Below are 10,872 nucleotides of genomic sequence, written 5' to 3' on the forward strand. Positions count from 1 at the left end.
TTTAAATTTAACTGAATTTCAAAATATGTACCTCTACGATCGAGGATTTAAATTACGTTCTAAATTTTTGTACTCCCTCCATTTTGCTAAAATGGAGGTTTGAGAAGAGATGGAAACCCTAACTAACGAGGGAGAAGAGGAGCGTGAAGATGAATGTAACAGTAGAAAAATGAATACTCTGTGTCTCATTACTTGTACAAGCTATGTATATATACAAGGCTTTACTAACTGCTCTAACCACCTCACTAACCAATCACATGTATCATTAACTAACTAACTAACACACTAATCTACTAGCATATAAATAGACTAAACTACCCCTGTATTCAAGTTATATATTTTGTCTCAACACCCCCCCCCCCTCAAGCTAGGTGGTATAAAGACATCAAGTACACCTAGCTTGGACATCAAATACTCGTGTTGTACTCGTGGTAGACCTTTGGTTAGAATGTCTGCTAACTGCTCCTTTGTAGCTATATATTCTGTTTGTACTAAACCATACTTTATCTTTTCCCTTATAAAGTGAAGGTCTATTTCAATGTGTTTGGTTCGTTCACGAAACACTGGGTTGGCAGCTATTTGAATTGCTGCTTTACTGTCAGTGTAGATGTTCACAGGGAGGCCAACTTCTATCCCAATGTCTTTGAACAGACCAAGTATCCACACCAATTCAGCTACAGTTGATGCATACTTTTGTACTCAGATTCTGCATAGCTCCCAGAAATGGTGCTTTGTTTCTTTGACTTCCGGGATATCAAAGAATCACCATACTTGATGAAGAAGCCTGTTACTGACTTCCTAGTGATAGGGCAGGCTGCCTAGTCTGCAACACAATATGCAGTGATAGTGTTCCTCTGTTTGCTAGACAGCAGTATGTCTTGACCTGGTTTGTTCTTCACATATGTAACCACCCTTTGAGCAGCTTCCAAATGTGATCTTTTTGGTTTCTGCATAAACTGGCTTAGTGTCCGAACACTATATGTTATGTATGGCCTTGTGACAGTTAAGTAGAGTAGTTTCCCTAGTAATCTTTGATACTGGCTGATGTTTGTTAACACTTCATCATCAGTTGCATTAGAGATGCTAGTATGTTCATCATATTCTTTAGTGGTCAGTTTGATGTTGGCTTCAATAGGTGTTGCTGCAGGTTTTGCAGCTCCTAGTCCAAGATCAGAAATCTGCTCGTGTACTTTCTTTGGTGCATTATAATGCCTTGTTGTGACCTAGCAAACTCAATGCCAAGAAAGTATTTAAGATCTCCTAGGTCTTTCATTTTGAATGTCAGCTGCAGCTTGTTTTTCATCTCACCTATTAATGTCAGGTTAGGCCCAGTGATTAGCATGTCATCAACATAAACCAAGATGATTATGATGTGTTTCCTTGACCCTTTGATGAACATGGAGTGATCGTGTTGGCTTTGCATGATGCCAAACCTCAGAAGCGCCTTAGACAGCTTAGCATTCCACTATCTTGGTGCTTGTTTGAGCCCATACAGGGATTTCAAGAGTCTGCATGTTGGTCTTGTCTCCCCTGACTCTGAAAGCCCTATGGTAAGGTCATGTATACCTCATCATGTAGGTCCCCTTGAAGAAAAATATTGTACACATCTATTTGATGAATGTGACAATGTTCAGAGGTAGCCACAGCTAGGATGGTTCTAACAGTAACCATTTAAGATGGAGAACTTTACTACTGGACTAAATGTTTCTTGGTAGTCAATGCCCTCCTGCTGGCTATACCCTTTGGAAACCAGCCTGGCTTTGAACCTCTCCACCTCTCCTGTATCTTTGTACGTTACCTTAGATCCACTTACAACTAATAGGCACGTTGCCTTCAGGTAAGGACACCACATCCCAGGTGTGATTGGATTCAAATGCAACAATTTCAGCTTGCACAGCTTCAACCCACCTAGGATCTTGAGCAGCTTGCTCAAAAGAAGTAGGCTCATGGATTGCAGAGAATGATGTCAAATAGGCCTGATACTTGGGGAGAAATTCCATCATAGGACACATAGTTAGCAATAGAATAGGGAACAAACTTGTGTCCAGGTTGTGACACAAAGTCCCCCATCCATATAGGAGCCCGCCTTGGCCTCAAAGATCTCCTCAGACCAGTGGAGTTCTGAGTAAGAGGAGGAAGTGTAGAAGGCATCACATTTGCTGCTAACTAGTGTAAAGGAGAAGAGTCAGTAGACTCATGCCTAGCAGGAACAGAAGGGAGCGAAGGCTGCTCTTCACTAGAACTGGACAAGTCAGGAGGCAAGAAAATAGAAGGTGATGTGGTTGTGATATCTTTGAAAAGAAATATATCTTCCCTGAAGGAGACATCCCTGTTGATAAAAAAATAATAAGAAGAGAGATCCAGTAGAATGTAGGCCTTCTGAGTATCAGAGAAGCCTATGAGAACAACCGGCTTTACCCTGGGCATAAGTTTATCTGTTTCATGAACTTGCTTGGCATAGCACAAGCAACCAAGAATTCTTAAGTGACCCAGGTTAGGTGCCCTACCATACAACATTTCAAAAGGAGAAAGACCATGAAGAACAGAAGATGGCATCATATTTATGATGTACACTGCTGCAAGCACACAATTCACCCAATATTTGATGGAGTACTGGCCTGAAACCTTAAAGCTCGTGTGACTTCTAGGATGTGCCTATGTTTTCTCTCAGAAACTCCATTTTGTTGAGAAGTATAAGCACAAGTTCTTGGATGAATGATACCATACTTCTGAAATAATGTGGTACAGTTAGAGTTGACAAACTCAGAGCCATTGTCTGACCTGACTGCTTTCACAATTTTGTTAAACAGAGTTTGAATGAACACAATAAGCTGAGCAAGCACCACATATACATCAGCTTTGAGCTTCAGTGGAAATAACCAAGTCAACCTAGTAAAGTCTTCAACAACTTTCAGAATATACTTATTGCCATCAAATGTTGCACAGTTATATGCACCCCAAACATCAAGATGTATTAGATCAAATGCAGCTACAGTCTTAATACAGCTAAAAGGAAATGGCAAACCAGGTTTGCCTAGTGTGAGCACGTGATTTTTGCCCTATATGAATTACTCCCAAAAATTCAAACAAAATAATTTCTTTCATTATTCTGCAATTTTGGGAATTTTTGTGTTAGTTTCTGTTAATTGTTTGCATTTTATTTGTGCATTTTAATTCATATGAAAAATATAAAAAATACATTTGGCATGTGCATTTAGGGTTTAATTTTATATTTTAGGATTAATTAGAAAATTAATGGTTTCATAAAAGGAAAAATCAAAAGTATAGGGTAGTTTGCACTTTTAATTTTGATTTTTGATTTTTGAGTAATTTTGTGTTAATTTGTTGTGCTAATTGTCATTTTTGGGTTTAATTAGTTTCTCTTTAATTTTAGGAATTAATTTAGATTTTTGTTAGTTCCAAATTAAAAGAAATTGCAATAAAAAGAGGAAAAGAAAAGAAAATGGGTTTAATTTATTTTGTAAATAAAATGAAAGAAAGAAAAGTAAATAAAAGAAAGGTGGGCTGTCTTAAATGGAAGACCCGAAATTGGGCCATTTTAACCCGTCCAAACCGGCCCAAAAGCAACCCCCACCCGGTCCAGTGCCACCCTTAGCCAAAACGACCCCGTTTAGTTAACAATTGATCCAAGCCGTCGAGGTTGATCAAATCAACAGCAGAGAACTGGGGTCTTAGTGATATAAAACGGTCGGATATCCCATACCCCCCCCCCTCCCCCGTGTCGTCTCTCTCAGAAGCCCTTCGTAACGCCGCCGGCCGGAAATCGCCTTCGCCGGCGGCGATGCTCCAAACCACCCTAAATTTACACCCCATGACCCTCTTCTCGTCCCCTTTCCATATCCATGGCTATTTTCTTTCAAATCTCAGCCAATCGTCTCGAATCTTAGATCGAGAATCTGGCCAAAAACCCTACCTCCTCCAAATCCGCCCAAATTTACACCATACATTCCTCTCGCCTCCCTCTTTCTAAACCCTCAACTAGTTTCCCTCGAATATGACCATGACCTTTCGAATATTAATTAGAAGTTTCGGACCAAAACCCTAATTTCCCAAAACTCATCAAATTGATACCATATGGCCTCCTCACTCCCCTCATAAAGAATCCATTGTCAGTAATGTTCGAATTTCATTGGAGTTGCTCGAATATTGAATCTGAAAGCAGCATGACTTTAGAGGTTATACAGATAAGTCTTCCTCTCTTTGTGTTTGATTTCTGTGCTTTGCTTCAAGTAGTTGTTTCTTCGTGCTCGTCGTTCTTTCCTGATTAGTAATTTAGGGTTTTCTTTTATTTGTTTTTCTCATTTTTTGAACCAGTGTTTGAATGCTTGAACCTGTTTCTGATTTATTTTCCTTAATCAATAATAGTTTGTTCATCTCCCTTTTTCTTTGTTTAATTTTGTTTTCCTCATAATTTTTGATCTCTAGTTTAATTTTCGTCTAGGATGATTCTGCCTACATAGTTTCTAATGTTAGTCGATTCTGTGATTCCTGTTTGATTTCATGAATAATTTCTGATTTGAATTACACTTTAGTTCCCATTTTTCTACTGATTGGTCAATGATTAGTTCTTAGAATTTCACTGGATTTCTGCTTTGTTCTTCATGTCGTTTGGATTTTGCTCAATCTGATTTGGTCTTAATCTTAACTTTCATTGAGTTGATAAGTGGAAGTTGATGTTACCATTAGTTTAAATTTAGCCTTAGGGTTTGAATGATAATTAGGAGTTAATTTCGGTGATTAATTAGTCAATTATTAGGTTTTCTTATTGGTATTGGTTGGTTATAGCTGAATAGTTTAGGCTTATTAAGTAGCTAGGGTTACCTTTTGACTAAGGTGACAGGTAAAAGGGCTGGGTTCAGTTAGGATTGGGTTAGTAAATTTCAGGAACAAAGCAGGGGTAATTGGGGTAATTCAAGGGTAGGGAATCTTTAATGGTTGAATAAGAACCCCCTAGAGTCTTCTAGATGGGTGTTCAAACTGAAAATTGCAGAAAGTTAGATGTTAACTTGAGAAATAAGTCAATAAATAGAGGACTAATCTGAAAATAAAATAGGGACTAAAAGGAAAATAGGAAATCTGAGGGCTGCCCTCCCTGGTGCTTATAAATAGACATGCCATTGCCTTCACACACAAGTTTTTGAACCCCCAAAAATCCTCCCAAAACAGTCTCTACAATTTCAGCATATCTGGAATTTCAAAGCTCTTTAGGTCTCAGTTCATCCCAATAGGAAGAAAAAATACAAAACCAAAAACTACAAAAATCCAAAAATACTGTTCCATTCGAACTCTTTTAGGAGTTTAAGTTAGATTTTCAGCTGTAGAGTAATTTTTCAGTCAACAGAGGGTTAAAAATGGCCTGAGCATCTCTTATATCTGATTTGGGTTCAAGTCCAGGAATTCTAGTTGATTTCGAGTAGAATTTGATCCAATCGTATCTGGTTTTGCTTGCTTTTGGTGTGTAATCTGCTGTTATTCCTTCCTGGTTTGGCTGTGGTGTTTTGGAGTCAAAAATTGATCTAACCGCCTTGAGTTTGAGCTGTTGTTAGCTACTGCTTAGCTGACTTACCTCTTCTTCATTTCTGTTCTAATTCCAGGTATATCCTTAGACTCAAGAGATATTGGAATCATATCAGCGTGTATGAACACATTTAAAGTCGAATAATGAAGAACTACTTGCTCGCTGTCGTCTAGCTTAGCCTTTTGGTTTAATTGATCTATTTAAGCAATGTTTGAAATGTATTAATTAGGACTTCATGGACTGCACTGGACTGTATGGACTTTTAACTTCCTAAACATTTGAAATGTTTGAAATGTTTGGATTATTACAGAAATGAGATATGGCTCATGCTAACTTGGTGTCAATTCACTTGTAGGCGTGATAGTTTGAATGTTAGATACGTAGTAGCAGTAGTTGAGATTTGAATAACTTGAACATTGTAATCGGACTGTGTGAATCGTATTTGTGTAGTCAAATTTCAGTTTTATTTAGTGTGTTAAATTGAGCATTAGTTAAACACAGACTAAAAATGAGCATGAACCTTAAGTTCAACCAAATATGTAAATGATTCTCTAAGTCAGTTTTAACTCCAGCATTTCTGCTTTTGAATTCAAAAAATAGCATGCTAATACAGTAGGTTTCGTGTTTATTTCTCAGTAAACTTTGACTACACTAGTTTAATCATTGGAGTTCACTAATTGTTTGTGGGGTTTCCTTAGTTTAGACCCGATCAGATTACAAGTGTCAGAATTGAATTGACGTTGGTGAACTGAACAAATCTGAAATTGATTTCTAATGTGTAGGATGCCTGGCCCAGTTATTTCTTACGTGTTCTCCTATTGGGCCTGCATTGAGACCCAAGGCTAAATAGCCTTCCTGAAATGGTAGTTTTGGCCTTTCTTCTACTGGGCCAGATTTGAAGCAAATATACTAAGGACTCTTGTTCTTTCAAATTGTGGATTTAGTTTAGACATAAGCTTTGGGCATGTTAGTTAAGGCCCTTTAGAGACAATCCCTTAATAGAAAATCGTAGCCTCTTTTAGGAAAGCCTTAAATAAAAATGAGGTGCGCCGCGCCAAATAAAAATATATGAATTGCGTGTCCCTCTTTAAATACTTACATAAAAATATTTTAGACCTCGGGGCGTGCCATTTAGCGAATTTCATGGCCTCCCGCAAAGTTAATAATACGCTAGTTGCTGTAGGCCCGACATTTAATAATATTACCTTCCTAAACCCGGGTGCACATTTATGTGACCCAAATCCAAATCTCAACGAAGTTGAAACGTGTCAAAAACCACGGGTGCATTTATACGTGGTTCGAGACGTGTTTTCACGACGTTGTAATTCTCTTTAAAAAGCAATAATAATAAAAGCGGTTCAAAGTTAACAAGCACGTAGATTTGAACATGTACTAAAATCAGATAATTAAGCCGAATGTAACAGTTGAGCGACCGTGCTAGAACCACGGAACCCGGGAATGCCTAACACCTTTGTGACGACCCAAAGGGTCATCACCTGTATTCCTACTCACTCTGTATTTCCGAGGCCGTGAAAACCTCACTTGGGGGTTGCCTCGACTTGTGTGTGCAGTCCGGGCGCGTAACCGGAAAGTTTAAATGTGAATTTGTGAGAAAAATAATAAATTTTGATGTTTTAAATGATTAAGTTTTACTTCGGTCAACGTTTCGGGGAAATGGACCCGGACTCGTGATTCGACAGTCTCGGAGGGTCCATAGGATAATATGAGACTTGGGGGTGTGCCCGGAATCAAATTCCGAGGTCCCGAGTCCGAGGAATGAATTTTTACATGAAATTGTTTTCTAAAAATAATTAAAGAAATTGGAAAGTGATATTCGTTTAGAAGACTGTGGTATCGGGCTCGTATTTTGGTTCCGACGCCGGGTACAAGTGTTATATGTGGTCTAAACTATTGCTGTAAAGTTTGGTTAAATTTGGACGTCATTTGACGTGTGGTGAGCTAGAAAATATAAACTTGATGTTCTATGGAAATTGGAAGGAAATCATGGGTATTGAGGCCCAATTTGATGATTCGTGATGTTGATTGGGCGATTTGATCGCACGGATGAGTCCGTAGTGTGCTTATGAGTTCATTTGCATGTTCGGTTTGGAGCCCCGAGGGCTCGGGTGAGTTTTGAGTGGGTCCCGGAAGGTCTTATGCTTAGAAACATTCTGAAGTTGCAGGTTCAGGGGTTGCAGGCCCCCAGCGCGCCCGCGGTCAATTCCGCGCGGTTAGCACTGGAAGCCGCGCGGCCTCGGTACATTTCTGTGCGGTCCGCATGGCTTGGGTTCAGAGGGCCAGTAGTCCTAGGTCACCCAGCGTGGCTGCGTGCCCTATCAGCGCGGTCCGCGCTGGGAGATTCAGAGAGTGGGAGTTTTGGTCCATTCCTCCAGCGCGGCCGCGCACCAAATCAGTGCGGTCCGCGCTTGGTGGGTTCAGAGAGGGTTATTTACAGTCCCTCAGCGCGGTCGCGGTGCACTTTGCGCAGTCCGCGCTGAGCCTCCAGTAGGGTATAAAAGGTCGGGATTTATGGTTATCTTTCACTTTTTCAAAATCCAAAACACAAGAGGCGATTTTCCAAACGATTCTTCTTCTTCAAAACGATTGGTAAGTGATTTCTAACTTATTTTCTTTACTCCTTAACATCTTTAAACATAATTTCAACTTCAAAATAAGGATTTTAATGGGAGAATTTGGGAATTTAGGGTAGAACTAGGGTTCCTAAATTTAGGGGTCTTGGACCTCAATTTGAGGTCCGATTCTAAAATAACTTATATATCTGAATTCATGGGGGAATGGGTAAACGGGTTTCTGGCTCGAACCTCGGGTTTTGACCACGTAGGCCCGGGGGCATTTTGGGAATTTTTGAACAAACTTTGGGAAATTCATTTTCATGCATTCAAATTGATTCAAGTAGTAGTTGTTAATACATTCAAGTAATTTGTGATTAGATTCGAGCGGTTTGGTGGTGAATTCGAGGGGTAAAGCTATACTAGAGGATTGAGTTGAGTTTGGAGCATTCGAGGTAAGTGTTTGGTCTAACTTTGGCTTGAGGGAATAGGAGTAGAGTCTTATTTGCTACTTGCTAATTGTCGAGTACGATGTATAGGCATGGTGACGAGTATCTATACATTGGTGTATAGCATGACCGTGGGTCCTATATACTGATTTCCCTGACTTCCTTGTATTATTCATGCCTTGGTAATTATATCTATTTGTTGTGCAATGATGTGGAAAGAATCGTGACTCATGGATATTGAGGAGCGTTGGCTCCAGTCGTATAGTGAATTGCGAAAGTATAAGTGATAATTGAACCTCTAGAGAATTGGCTCGAGTTGTGAAGTGAATTGTGAAGTAAAAAGTGAGGAGAGAAAAGATCATTATGTTGTCCCTTGGTGGGCCATTGTCGATTTGTGGTTCCCTTGTACTGTGTTCTTAATTGATATTACGGACGCATAGGTTAATGCTTCCTTGTGTTGAGTGATGACTAAAGTTATAGCTTTGGTAGTTAAGTGTTGTCATAGGTTGGTTATGGCCGAGGTAGTTAAGTGTTGTAATAGGTTGGTTATAGCTGAGGTAGTTAGGTGTAGCAACAAGTTTGATTATAGTTGTGGTAGTTAGATGTTGTAATAGGATTGATCATAGTTGTGGTAGATAGGTGTCGTAACTGGATTGATTATAGTTGTGGCAGTTAGATGTTGCAACAGGATCGGTTGTAGCTGCGGTAGTTAGATGTTGGGACCAGTGCGGTTATAGATGTTTCTCCCCTGCCGGGACATTTGATTTGACATTTTGTTCCCTTGCCGGGAAGTTATTATGTTGTTGTTCCCTTGCCGGGAAGTTATACATTGTTGTCCCCCAGCCGGGATTATTTTGTTATAATGTGATTAATGAAATGAGAGCGTGTGGTACGCCTACCATGTAGTATTATGAAATGGGATCATGTGGTACGCCTACCACGTGATATTTGAGGATCGGGTTGCACGCCGCAACAATGATATTTGAGGATCGGGTTACATGCCGCAACAATGATATTTGAGGATCGGGTTGCACGCCGCAACGATGATATTTGAGGATCGGGTTGCACGCCGCAACAATGATATTTGAGGATCGGGTTGCACGCCGCAACAGCGATAATTGTGGATCGGGTTGCACGCCGCAACAATGATATCTATGGGTCGGGTTGCACGCCGCAACAATGATATTTATGGATCGGGTTGCACGCCGCAACAATGATATACGTGGGTCGGGTTGCACGCCGCAACAGTGTTGTTATGTATTAGGATCGGGTTGCGTGCCGCAACAGTGGTTGATTCAAGTGTGTTTATTTTGGATATTCGTTTCTTGGTTCGCTGTAAATTCTTGGGCTGCTTCTATCTTTATATTGAGGTTTCCTATTTGTAACTGTTGCCTCCCCACAGCATGTCCCTTCCTTCCTTATCGACTGTTTATTTCCTGTATTTCTTTTCGTTGTATATATATATATATATTTGAACTGCACAGGTTTATCTGGTAGTCTGGTCCTAGCCTCGTCACTACTTCGCCGAGGTTAGGCTAGGCACTTACCAGCACATGGGGTCGGTTGTGCTGATACTACACTCTGTGCTTTTTTGCACAGATCCAGGTATTGGACAGCATCCGTAGTTGGAGGGCTTCCTTCAGTCCACCCGGAGACCCAAGGTAGCCCTGTAGGCGTTCGCGGGCCCTGGCGTCTCCCTCTATCTTCATTCACTGTTTCATTATCTTTTGTTCAGAGACAGTTTATTGTATTTTTCTTCAGACCTCGTATGTAGTAGATCATAGATAGTCTGTGACACTGTGACACCAGTTCTTGGGTAGAGACTTATGTTGTACTTCTGCATTTTATTCAGATTCTTTAATTTAAGACTTCCGCTTAATTGTTAAATTCTATCGTTTGCATGCGATTACCGATATTTGTTAAAAAAAAAGTAATTAAGGTTTGGCATGTCTAGCTCCCACTAGTAGGCGCCATCACGACTCCCGAGGGTGGGGAATTCCGGGTCGTGACAAGTTGGTATCAGAGCTCTAGGTTACATGGGTCTCACAGTTCACAGACAAGCTCGGTAGAGTCTGAGGGATCGGTACGGAGACGTCTGTATTTATCCCCCAGAGGCTATAGAGTTAGGAAAAGTTTCACATTTGTTCTTTCCTGTCGTGCGGTTTTGTTTCCCAAATGCTAAATTGAAACCTCTACTCTTGTCCCTTCGCGAATGGCGAGGTCATGTACCGCTTCTTTAGCTGAGCAACAGCACAGACCAGTTAGGTCACCAGCTTTGACTCGAGATCAGATTCATCGACTTGGCTCGTCATGC

Source organism: Nicotiana attenuata, chromosome 6 (genome assembly GCF_001879085.1).
Source record: "Nicotiana attenuata strain UT chromosome 6, NIATTr2, whole genome shotgun sequence".
Classification (NCBI taxonomy): Eukaryota; Viridiplantae; Streptophyta; class Magnoliopsida; order Solanales; family Solanaceae; genus Nicotiana; species Nicotiana attenuata.